Genomic DNA, 12,793 nt, shown 5'->3' on the forward strand with positions numbered 1-12,793 from the left:
TACGGCTTGGAAGAAAAGTAAGAAAAAAACCCAACAAAACAAAAAAACGAACAGATAGGACCCCAAACCAAATGGTAAAAGCAAGACTAAACAGACAGAAATCACACAAAGAAACATACACACACACACACCATAAAAAGAAAACAAGCAAACAAACAACAAGGAAAAGAAAGCAAGAAAGAAAAATGAACAGTCAAAACCCTAGGACAAATGGTAAAAGCAAGTCTTAAGCAGACAAAATCACACAAAGAAACATACACAATCACGAAAAGAGAAAAAATTAAAAAATTGTAAAAAATTTAAAAAAGGGGCTTCCCTGGTGGCGCAGTGGTTGAGAGTCCACCTGCCGATGCGGGGGACATGGGTTCGTGCCCCAGTCCGGGAAGATCCCACATTGCACAGAGCAGCTGGGCCCGTGGGCCATGGCTGCTGAGCCTGCGCATCTGGAGCCTGTGCTCCACAACGGGAGAGGCCACAGTAGTGAGAGGCCCGCGTACTGAAGGAAAAAAAAAAAAAAAGAAAAACGAATCCACTAATGATAGCAAGCACTAAAAAGTAAACTAAGATAATTATCAGAAACAAATCAGATGCAGAAAGCAAACCCCAAGTCTACAGTTGCTCGCAAAGTCCACCACCTCAATTTTGGGAAGATTCGTTATCTATTCAGGTATTCCACAGATGCAGGGTTCATCAAGTTGATTGCGGGGACTTAATCTGCTGCTCCTGCGGCTGCTGGGAGAGATTTCCCTTTCTCTTCTTTTGCACAGCTCCTGGGGTTCAGCTTTGGTTTTAGCCCCGCCTCTGCGTGTAGGTCGCCCTCAGGCATCTGTGCCCCGCCCAGACAGGATGGGGTTAAAGCAACGGCTGATTAGGGGGTCTGGCTCACTCAGGCCGGGGAGAGGCAGGGGTACGGTAGTCATAATTGGAATGCGGGGTGAGCCTGCAGTGGCAGAGGCTGGCATGACATTGCAACAGCCTGAGGCGTGCTGTGTGTTCTCCCGGGAAGTTGTCCCTGGATCTTGGGACCCTGACAGTGGCAGGCTGCACAGGCTCCCGGGAGGGGTGTGTAGGTAGTCACCTGTGCTTGCATACAGGGTTCATGGTGGCTGCAGCAGCACCCTTAGCGTTTCACGCCTGTCTCTGGGGTCTGAGCTGATAGGCATGGCTCGCGCCCGTCTCTGGAGCTTGCTTAGGTGGCGCTCTGAATCCCCTCTCCTCACGTACCCCGAAACAATGGTCTCTTGCCTCTTAGGCAGGTCCAGACTTTTCCCTGGACTCCCTCCTGGCTAGCTGTGGTGCATTAGCCCCCTTCAGGCTGTGTTCATGCAGCCAACCCCAGTCCTTTCCCTGGTGTCTGACCTCCAAAGCCCCAGCCTCAGCTCCGAACCCCCACCCGTCCCAGTGGGTGAGCAGACAAGCCTCTCAGGCTGGTGAGTGCTGTCGGCACCCATCCTCTATGTGGGAATCTCTCTGCTTTGCCGTCTGCACCCCTGTTGCTGGGCTCTGCTCTGTGGCTCCAGAGCTTCCCCGCTGCCACCCCTGTCTCTGCCAGTGAAGGGGCTTCCTAGTGTGTGGAAACTTTTCCTCCTTCACAGCTCCCTCCCAGAGGAGCAGGTCTCTTCCCTATTCTTTTGTCTCTGAGTTTTCTTTTTTCTTTTGCCCTACCCAGGTACGTGGGGAGTTTCTTGCCTTTTGGGAAGTCTGAGGTCTTCTGCCAGTGTTGGTAGGCGTTCTGTAGGAGTCATTCCACATGTTGATGTATTTTTGATTCATTTGTGGGGAGGAAGGTGATCTCCACGTCTTACTCCTCTGCCATCTTGAAGGTCTCCCTTGAACAATATTCTTTTAAAAATAAGTTTTAGAATGCATTCTTCTAAAATTGTTCTCTGTTAATGTTAAACTTAATTGTTTGTCAGTTTGTCCAGTTTTAAACATCTAAAGGATTAATATTTTAATACATAAGATTTAATGTCTTAGTCTAGGCTCCAAATATATAAACTACTTAATTTTTTAATACTATACTTATATTAAAGCATTCTCAGTAGACAGATCAGGCAGTACCACCTACAGCAGCAGTCCCCAACCTTTTTGGCATCAGGGACCGGTTTCGTGGAAGACCGTTTTTCCATGGACGAGGGTGGGAGGGAAGGTTCAGGCAGTAACGTGAGCCATGAGGAGCAGCAGATGAAGCTTTGCTTGCTCACCAGCCGCTCACCTCCTGCTGTGTGGCCTGATTCCCCCATGGCCCGGGGGTTGGGGACCCCTGTCCTACCAGAAATCCCACACTTTGACTTTGGTCATTTAATCAATTTACATCCGATCAGTAGATGGAAACCATGTAGTAGATTACACAGGGGAAGTTTAATATAAGGAATTGTTGGACTTTCCTGGTGGTGCAGTGGTTAAGAATCCACTTGCCAATGCAGGGGACACAGTTTTGAGCCCTGTTCTGGGAAGATCCCACATGCCGCAGAGCAGCTTAGCCTGTGCGCCACAATTACTGAGCCTGCGCTCTGGAACCCACGAGCCACAACTGCTGAGCCTGTGTGCTGCAACTGCGGAAGCCCGCGTTCCTAGAGCGTGTGCTCTGCAACAAGAGAAGGTACTGCAATGAGAAACCCTCACACTGCAACGAAGAGTAGTCCCCGCTCGCCGCAAGTAGAGAAAGCCCGTGTGCAGCAACAAAGACCCAATGCAGGGAAAATAAATAAATAAAGACAGAAAGAAAGAGAGAGAGAGAGAGAGGGAGGGGGGGAGGGAGAGAGAGAGAGAAAGGAAAGAAAGAAAGAAAGAGAGAAAGAAAGGAAAGAGAGAGAGAGGGAGAGAGAGAGAAAGAAAGGAAAGAAAGAAAAAAAAAGAAAGAGAAAAGAGAAAGAATTGTAAAACTCTAAGAAATAAGTGACCAAAGGATATAAGGAAACTCTGTGTATTTCCTTTGAGCTGAGGGAGTATATATACCCAGGAAGGACAAAGGTGCAAGGAGTTCTGCCTCCCCAAGACTGGGGTTCAAAACTTGTTGGAGAAAGTGTAGTTCAGCCCACAGAATAGCAGAGAACCTTGCCTCTTTGCCCAGGCTGTACTGTTTTGAATTTGCTGGGCAAGCAGGAAGCAGCCCTTTGGAGTGCCAGGAAGGCATGGGCAATGAGCAGTTAAGGGCGTGGGTATGCAAAGGTGGCATAGGCTTGGGTAGGCAGGAGGGAATGATGTAGGCAGAAGGCCTTCAGAACGCTGGTTTGCACGTGGAGAGGGCCATGGGAAGGCTATCACCAGGCCAGGCCAAAACCGCAAGGTTGCCAAGGAACCGTACATTCTGGGTTCACGGCTGGGGCAGACCTCCAGCAGATTTCATTCCCCCCCACCCCAGCCTGTGTGCAGCAAACATGAGAGCCCCTTCCTCCTGTAGTGTCCCTCTAGTGCTCTCTACTGAGAAATTTAGCATCTTGCTCAGTGTAGAAGAAAAATGTTTAAAGGAATTCTGTTCACTGTGGCTGAACATATATTGAAAAGAAAATTTGGAGTTGAGAGGCATTAGTTGATACTAGCACATTTATAATCTCGTAATAACCTGGGCCCCTTTTTCCTCTTTACTGCTTAGTGTCAGCTGCGAAGTGACTTTGTCCATATATTTTACAACCCAGCTATTATGATGAAGAGAGGTTGTCTAAGAATAGATCTCCAAGTTGAGTTTTGGTGCCATCATCTGAGCCTCCTTGTCCCCATTCAAGAGTAGTTAAGTGAATAGTTAAGTAGAGATGCTATTTAGCTGTAAGTAGTAAATTTGTAAGTTCTTACCCCTAACTCTGGGTTTCCCCAGTGGCACTGATTTTAAAGTTGGCTGGCCTAATCACAGGTCCAAGAGAAATGAGAGGTAATTATAACAACTGATTAAAGAAAAAACATGGTGAATATATTTTCTTTCATTCCATTGGGAAATATAAATTTTTGTATATAAATAATTTGATTTTAAATTATATCTCATTGATACTTAGAATGTGTTTTATTATTGTTGTGACTGATTAATAAACAAACAAAGCTCCAGAATGCCATACTGGTTTGTATAAATTTAAAAATGAGGTTCTTGACTAAACACAGACATGTTCCTTACAAAAATAACCTTGAACAAAAAAAATATATTATTTCAGTAAATATCTGCTGAGCCGCTGTGAAAAGCACAGATGGTTTAAGATCTTAATTTTCTTAGATCAGGTTGACTGGTTAGCATCCTTTTCTTGGGAATTTTCTGAACTTTTTATTCCCAGATCAATAGATGAATGTGACAGATGTCTTGTACTACTTCCCTTAGTTTTAGACTGTCACGATTATCTGCCCATTGGATTAATGGCTGCTCATAACTTATTTGGGATCTGTAGAACTACACAGCTGTGTGTTAGTGGAATGGCAGAAAACTGCGCCAGAGTCTTCATGTTCTCCGTCTCCACTTGTGCTGCCTCCCATAGGGAGTTTCTTTGTTCTCAAATTTTTTCTAATTGAAGTTTTAGAAATCTGTTGGCTAGTCTGGTAACTCAGCCCATCCACTATTGATTTTTGCAGAGGAAGGTAGGAGGCTGAGATGGTTTAATAAAATGCCAATAAGGTCAAGGCTTCTTATAAAGAAATCAAAGGTAATGACTATCATCATCGTCATCCATCTTCAGACAAAAAAGGGGTGGCACTCATACAGCTTTCCTTCCCTTGCAGTGATCCATAATCAGCCACTTTTCACTTATTCCTCTTTCCCTCCATCAGGCTTCTCTCCCAATGTTTTCCTGTACTGCAAAGTGCAGATACTTAATACACAGTGGTTGAGTCTCTGTGTGCTCTGTCAGCAGCCCTCCTCTTCTTTCTGAACATACGGTTTTTCATGCTTCATCTCATCCTCAGTCAGCCATCCTTAGAAGACTCCCTCAGCCATCCCTTTTTTAACCAATTACTGTATTAAAACCAACTCTACAGAACAGCTCCCAGTGGATAAGTAGGACTTCTGAGATTAAGGATAAAAAGGTGGAGATATTCGCTCCATGAGACCCTTATTTGGCCCCCTAAAAGGAACTGGAAAGCCTAAGTTCTCATTCTCTGCCTTTTTTTTTTTTTCCTTTTTTTACTATGGCCTGTTTTAGCCAGACTTACCTATTGGATGTTTCCGAACTCTCTGGCCCTACAAGGGGCTCTTTCCCAACTGGAATTGTGTCTACAAGTTCAAGGAGTTCCATTGTGCCAGTTTATTCAACAGAGTGGCTCTTATGGTATCCAGTCTCCTTAGGCAAGGGAAGGGTTTTGCTCTCTTTCTAGATTATCTGTGATGAGACTGGTTTTGTGGCAGGAGACCCTCTGTTCCAGTGAGGCTGTTTACCCCACTGCCCCTGAGACAGCCCACACTACTTCCGCCTCTGGATTTTGCACAAAGCCTGCCACTTTACTTTCTTTTGTCCAGGTCCTAGCCCTTCTTAAGTTTATATCCGTTTCTTGGGAGCCTCTTCTTAGCCCTTCCAGCCCTCACTTTTTCTGGGCTCCTGTACCTTATATAGTGTATACCCCACAACTTAATACTTCTCTTTCTTCTTGTGGTGCTTACAGATGTTTGTGTGACCCAAATTGGGTCGTAAGAGGGATGCATTTTACAGTTCTCTTTACCCCTAGTTTTTCAGTGGTAGTTACTTATTAAAATACACAATTTTTTTTTTTTTACATGTATCTGTCCCTCAAACCAGAAGACTTGGCTTCAGGTAGGAATAAACATGGTTTAAAAAAGGATAGAGGCTTCATCATGTCTCTCTTCACATTGGCTACTCTAACTTGGTAAATGTGGTGAACAGCTTCTCTCTCTTGTTGGTTTATGGCACTTTTAGAAATGTTATTTTTAATAACATTAAAATGTATTGTACTGTACTGGCTGCCCTACTTCAGGGTGTCAAAATTGTGGCCCAGAGCAGTGCAGACTGTAGAGGTCTGTTGGTGAGGGCTCGTGCCCTACACAGGCTGCTCTGTGGTACTTCCTCCACCTCCCCCATTCCCCCTCTTACCAGTTTGACTTAACTCCAGATCTGAGCGTAAAACCAACTGGAAGATGGTGGAAGCTTGATTGTCAAAGTCTGATTTGTGCTTTAGACCAGCTTTATCTGTGCCCATCCCATGAGAGGAGCATATAGAAATGGAAGTGAGTAGAAAGGCAAAGCTGGGAAGCCTCTAGAGGGGCTTGGAGACCTGCAGGCAGCTCCTGTCTTCTATAAGTAACACCAATAATAGAATTATACAATGTGCCAGGCATTGAGTCAGTGCTTTAAAAGATAGAGTGCACTGACCACTTTACCCTGAGGAAATGGAAAGCATGGGACTGTTAATTTGATAAAGGTTGGACAGCCAGTACGTAGCCCCAGTCCTTGCCCTGAACCCCCAGGATGTGCCACCTTCCTGGGAATGTCTCTTGTGTTCCTTCCTCTACTGAGCCAGGTGACTTGAGTCAGGTCAGAATGTCATGCTTGAAACCCTGTAATGGCCTCCCCTTAACCCCCATCTCTTCTCTTTCCAGTCCCTCTGCACATCTTTACCAGACTAAATTCTCTGAAATTCCTCTTTTATTGTTATTACTTGCCTCCTCAGTAATCTGCACTGGTCCCCATTGTTAGCAAAACACGAATACTTTGGCCTTGCATTCTAAGCCCCGTCCAGCCTCTGTCTTCTTCACAAACTTTATCCTCCTTTGCTGTCTTGGTCGACTCTGTGAACCCCACATGCCTGCTGACACATTCTGGCTCTGGAACTGGCCTGGAGCAGTTCCGATTGCTACTCCACAGGTGTGTGTCTTTTAACAGCCAGGTACAATCCTTCAGTGAAGCCTGGAATCCTATTCCGCTGCTTGGTGAATGCCCTTGTATATTTACAGTTTTGCTCAACTGGTGTTTTATTTTTATTTTTTATCTTCTCCCTGCAGTTTGACTGGAAGCCCCTTGAAGCATGACTACACACTGTACTTTTTATTTCCCCACAGCATCTGACTTAGTAGTATAAGCATGGTAAATAGTCAATAAATATTTGTTAACTGAGTAAATAAACCATGCTCTGGTGCTCTGTCTCACTGGGGTTTTGCTTTACATTAATATGTTCCTCCTCACTAAAGGTTACACGATTTGAAAAATGAAGAAATTAGCATCTTGCATAAATTTCTGATTGGGGACTTCAGTATATTGAACAGTGTATGAACTTTATTGTTCTCATAGATTGAAGTACAAAAATATTGGTATATTACTGCCAGTGGAGCAGGGTGGTAGAGGGTAAGGCCACAAAAAATATTGGTTATAATAAATGTTAGGTTCTTTTGCTTTTAGTTTGTGATATGCTACTCAACTAAGTAAATAATGTACATTGCAGAAATAGCTGAATAAGAATATTTAATATTATTTTCAATATAATGAATGCCCTTGGGACTAAAATAAGCTTACTTGTGATTCAGTATATAAAATCAAAGAACTGAACTGTGCATGCAGTTTCCCTTAGGCCACTCAGTTTTTTTCAGTAGATTTACCTTTTTAATTATATTTTGCTTAGGCTAATTTTAAAATAACTTTGCATTCCCTGAGAGCAGTGTAGTTCACGTGTCAAGCGGACACACATTTAACAGTCATAAAACTATCTGTAAAAGCAAAAAGCTCATTCCCCTCCAGAGGATCTTTTTTAAAAATCAAAATGCACAACTGATCCTAAAAACTAGTTTAACAAAGTGCATGCAATAGCTTAAGGGGCCACATAAATCATTTTCTACGTTTGTCCCCACCTGCCTTCTCTTTGTGCTCTACAACCAAAAGAAAGAAACTCCTACTAGGGAGTGTATCTACTATATATGTACAACTGTGCTACCGATTGGAATATTAGCTGAAGTTAATGGCAGAGAATGACAGTGTAAACTAATAAGAGCATTAGATAAATCTTATTAATTAAGTAATGAGTATTCTCATGAAGAAAGAACATAGGCTGTCACAGGGCTTGGGCTCTAGAACTGACCTCTGCCTTATTACATGAGCTTGAGAAAGTAATTAACTCTCCCCTCTCTCCCTCTATCCCTACCTTCTTTCCACCAGGATGAAAACAAAAATCTGTTTTAGTGTCTCATTGAGGCATGGTGAAAACTGTATGTAGGTCTGCACAGACCTAGTAGAGAATGGACTTGAGGACACGGGGAGGGGGAAGGGTAAGCTGGGACAAAGTGAGAGAGTGGCATGGACATATATACACTACCAAATGTAAAATAGATGGCTAGTGGGAAGCAGCCACATAACACAGGGAGATCAGCTAGGTGCTTTGTGAACACCTAAAGGGGTGGGATAGGTGGGTGGGAGGGAGATGCAAGAGGGAGGGGATATGGGGATATATGTATACAGTATAGCTGATTCACTTTGTTATACAGCAGAAACTAACACACCATTGTAAAGCAATTATACTCCAATAAAGATGTTAAAAAACAAAAACAAAAAACCAGTATGTACTACATATTGTTGCTAAACACCATTGGGGAAGAACAATCAGAAAAATTATGAACCAAGACTTTAAAAGAATAGTTTAAGTTACTTATTTAGTGGTTTTGATTGGCCTTTAGTTGAGAAATACCTGTAGTGTTGAACCAGCTTTCCTGAAAAGAAACATGAATATATGAAATTTATTTTTCACTTAGTGATCACAAAAACCTATTGTGATTAGTCAGTTTCATTATTGAGAATGTGATTTGAGCTCCCTTGAAAAAGATTCCATATAAATTAATGCGTTTACGAAGTTTATTTTTAATTTTTATATTATTTTTTAAAATGGGTGTTAAGTAGTGTAATGAGGTGTAGTCTTCACTTTCGTATGGATGAATTTTGTGAGTGGCTGAATGAGTCATTAGCAAACTAAGATTCTGCTTCACAGGAGTATTTTGAGAATAAGCTTAAGAATGTGTAAGTTCGTAAGAAAGGAGCTAGGGCTCCTTGGAGAAATGGCTGATTCCTGGACTGGGGCAGAGGAAGTACAGGATAAGCCAGTAACTTCTTATGACGCCAGAACGTGAGGAAGTCGTCACAAAAATATGGGGCATGTTGAAATGACACAGGGGTAACTTAAAGGAGCTCCCAAGAGCTAAGTCTGGGACAATCTGAGCAACAAAATAAATAATGGTAGTAAAGGATTACAATCCCTAGAATAAAATAAATATGAGTCCATGCTTCTATCAGTAAATAATTGAATACATAAATAAATGAGGGAGAAGGAGCAGCTCCTGCTTAGATAGAATTCTAATTAATAAATATAGAAGGAATGATGTAAATAGAAAATCACTATTTGGCAAATACCACAGTAGTGATTGTTGCAGACCACATCCACCTGTGCATGCTAAAATTAGTAGATGGAGGTATGATGAGAAACAGGGTATTTGCATACTCTCAAAATATCTCTTCACAAGATACTTAATATTATAGAGAGAAAAATACTAACATTACAGTGGGGAAACCTAGACAAACACCACATTTTAAATTTATTTATTTATTTTAAATTTATTTATTTATTTTTGGCTGCGTTGGGTCTTTGTTGCTGCGCGCGGGCTTTCTCTAGTTGCAACGAGCGGGGGCTACTCTTTGTTGCGGTGTGCCAGCTTCTCATTGCGGTGGCTTCTCTTGTTGCAGAGCACGGGCTCTAGGCGCGCAGGCTTCAGTAGTTGTGGCACGTGGGCTCAGTAGTTGTGGTTTGCAGGCTCTAGAGCGCAGGCTCTAGAGCGCGGGCTCAGTAGTTGTGGTGCATGGGCTTAGTTGCTCCGTGGCATGTGGGATCTTCCCGGACCAGGGCTCGAACCCATGTCCCCTGCATTGGCAGGCAGATTCTTAACCACTGCACCCCCAGGGAAGTCCCCCCTCTGGACTCTTTACAAAACTAAATCCTTGATATGTTTGTTTTATAATTTATATGTTTATGAGCAAATCAAACAATATAGTATATAATCATTGATATTTAAAAGATGTTTACTCAACTGTGTTTCTCATCTGGCCATCTTTATTACTTTTCTCTTCCCTGCCTTCCTCTTTGCATCTGTATCTCAGTATCACCAGGTAACAGGCTGTCACTCCAGCTCTGAATAGCATGTTTAATAGGTGTAACTGGTAGAAGAAAATGTAATCTGGAATGCAACATACCTTTCTCTCCAAGCTGCATTTCTCTTGCTTTTACCACACTTCAAGAAATAAAAATGGTGCTTTGGAAGAGAGAGGAAAGTAAGAGGTAGAACAACTGAGAAGAAGAGAAAAAGCAAATTTTGAAGAAGCACAAAGGCGGGTAAGGGGGTGGGTGCAGCAAGGGGGGTTAGGTGAGAGTAGGAGAGGCTGGTCAGAGAAGGCCCAAAGTCAGGCTGCAGGATCCTCTCCACCTTTGGACTAGAAAAAGTGCTGAGCCCTCTGGGTCTCAGGAACCTCTTATGTCGTGACCAGTGGGTAACTAAACCATAGGTTACTTGGGCCAGAATGAGCTTAATCAGCATCTGCGACAAGCATTTCATGAGTGCCTGCCATCCATAGCCTCCTGAACCCAGTAACCACCAGTCTACCACCCAAGAAAAGACCAAACCTCCGGTCCAGATGTTTTGTTCACCACTCTGTGGACAGAAGGGAGTAGAGTCCCCTAAATTCTCCCAGTCCCTTTTCTGTCCTCTGCCCACACTCATCTTTCTCTAATCCTGGGGCTGACAGACCAGAGGGGAGGCTTGAAAGTCTGCCTTTTTTGCCCCTCTGCTTGGATTCAGAGTTCCTACCAAGCTGTTAGAACTTGCCTGACTTGAACTTTGCCTGACAAGGAGTAATGACTTCCTTTACAGATAACAGAATTGAAGATACCTGGTATTGGGTTGGCCAAAAAGTCAGATCGGTTAGTGAATATGTTGTTCAATGAAGTTCTTTGTGAAAATGAAAAATGTCTTTTATTTTTACTTAAAACTGAACGAACTTTTTGGCCAGCCCAATATATTTTAAACAATTTCCCAGGCAGGCATGACAGTTCTTGCTTGTATTTTTGTTAGACCGTAAGGTTTGTGTGAAATATGTCCAGGCTTGGAAGCAGACCGAGGACCCCAAAGGCTTAACAGTTTTACTCCAGAATGATTTTTTTTTTTTAGCCGTGCCGCGTGGCACGTGGGATCTTAGTTCCCAGACCAGGGATTGAACCCGGGCCCTTGGCAGTGAGAGTGCGGAATTCTAACGCTGGACTGCCAGGGGAATTCCCTCACTCCAGATTGAAGCTGAGTGTATTTTTAAAGTAATTTAGTTACAAAGAAATTGTGACATCTAAGCCTACTTTTTAGTACAGGAGTCAAGAAACAGAGGTAAAAAATACAGGCAGGCTTGATTGATCTTAATCAGATGTTGCACTATCTGTGGCACAGTTTGCTGTTCACATTTCTGATCTAAAATTGCTATTCGTCCATGCTTAATGAACTTATTTAAAAAATATAAGGTAGTTTTCCTTACAAATGTGATCCCTATCCTAGAATTTTCGATCTAAGAACTAAAACAGATGGGAGCAGAGCACAGTGGGTGATTTGCCTGCAAAGAGATGCTCATGAGGAGGTCATAAATCAGTGGTTCTCAGCGAGGGCGATTTTGCCTCCAAGTATATGTGACAACATCTGGAGATGTTTTGTTTTGGTTTTTGGTTTTTTTTGGGTTTTTTTTTTTCCAGTACGCGGGCCTCTCACTGTTGTGGCGTCTCCTGTTGCGGAGCACAGGCTCCGGACGCGCAGGCTCAGCGGCCATGGCTCACGGGCCCAGCCGCTCCGCGGCATGTGGGATCTTCCCAGACCGGGGCACGAACCCGCGTCCCCTGCATCGGCAGGCGGACTCTCAACCACTGCGCCACCAGGGAAGCCCTGGAGATGTTTTGATTGTCAGCCTGGGGAGGAGGTGCTACTGGCATCTAGTGGGTAGAGGCCAAGGATGCTGCTAAACATCCTGCAGTGCATAGGACAGCCCCTCAACAAAGGATTATCTGATCTGAAATGGCAATAGCATTGAGGTTAAAAAACAGTGTCATAAATATGTGCAGAAGATACTGTATGGACTGATTGATAAATCAGCTGCGTTAGGAATAAACCCAAGATGGTGCCTACATTTGTGGCTTCTGTCTCTGGGACTTGTGGTGGTTGTTGGTTTTTTTTTTTTTTTTCCAGATTTCTATTTTTAAATCATTTCAGGCTTACAGACTGGGCAATTGTCATCTCCATCTGTCTTCTTAGCACTTGGTACATGGGAGGCTTTGTTCACTGTTGAGTGAAGCAAAAGAGAATGAGCAAAGAGATGCGGGAGGAGCAGATCCAGTTAGGTTTCACTTCCACACAAACTCTGTGAGAAACACTCAGGCAGAGGGAAGGTTTGGGGATAAGCTTCTTGGTTTTCTAGAAACATCTGGCAGGTCACCCCCCTGCATCTGCCTGTGCCTGTGCTTGGCTGAGGTTGTGCTTGTGGAATTGGTGTCAGGGAGAACATCTCCTGCTTTGGCCACTGATGAGCTTTGGGTCTTGAAAGAGATCATTTCACACCCTGCACCTGACCCTGGCCACTGAGGGTGACCAGGACAATGCTATAGGCCATTACTTATTAAATGTGTGTGTGTATGTGTATTCTGATTAAAACATAGAAACCTGAAGAGTGAAAGTCTTATCATAATCCTGATGATAAATTTTAAATGTCTATATTAGCATATAATTATTAAAGATAAAAATGGAATTATAATTTTATGGTATATTATACTATTTTACAGTATGTTTTTACCATACTATAATGTGGACATTATT

At 43.2% G+C, this 12,793-nt stretch overlaps 1 protein-coding gene across 1 annotated transcript in view; it reads left to right on the forward strand.

Annotated features, from left to right (window-relative positions):
• Positions 1–12,793, forward strand: part of CUNH3orf70 (chromosome unknown C3orf70 homolog) — a 98,965-nt gene that overhangs the window by 79,681 nt on the left and 6,491 nt on the right. The gene's annotated exons all lie outside the window — the stretch shown is intronic.

This window comes from Aethalodelphis obliquidens, unplaced genomic scaffold (genome assembly GCF_003676395.1).
Source record: "Aethalodelphis obliquidens isolate GAN/ISIS:26980383/991018 unplaced genomic scaffold, ASM367639v1 scaffold1, whole genome shotgun sequence".
Lineage (NCBI taxonomy): Eukaryota > Metazoa > Chordata > Mammalia > Artiodactyla > Delphinidae > Aethalodelphis > Aethalodelphis obliquidens.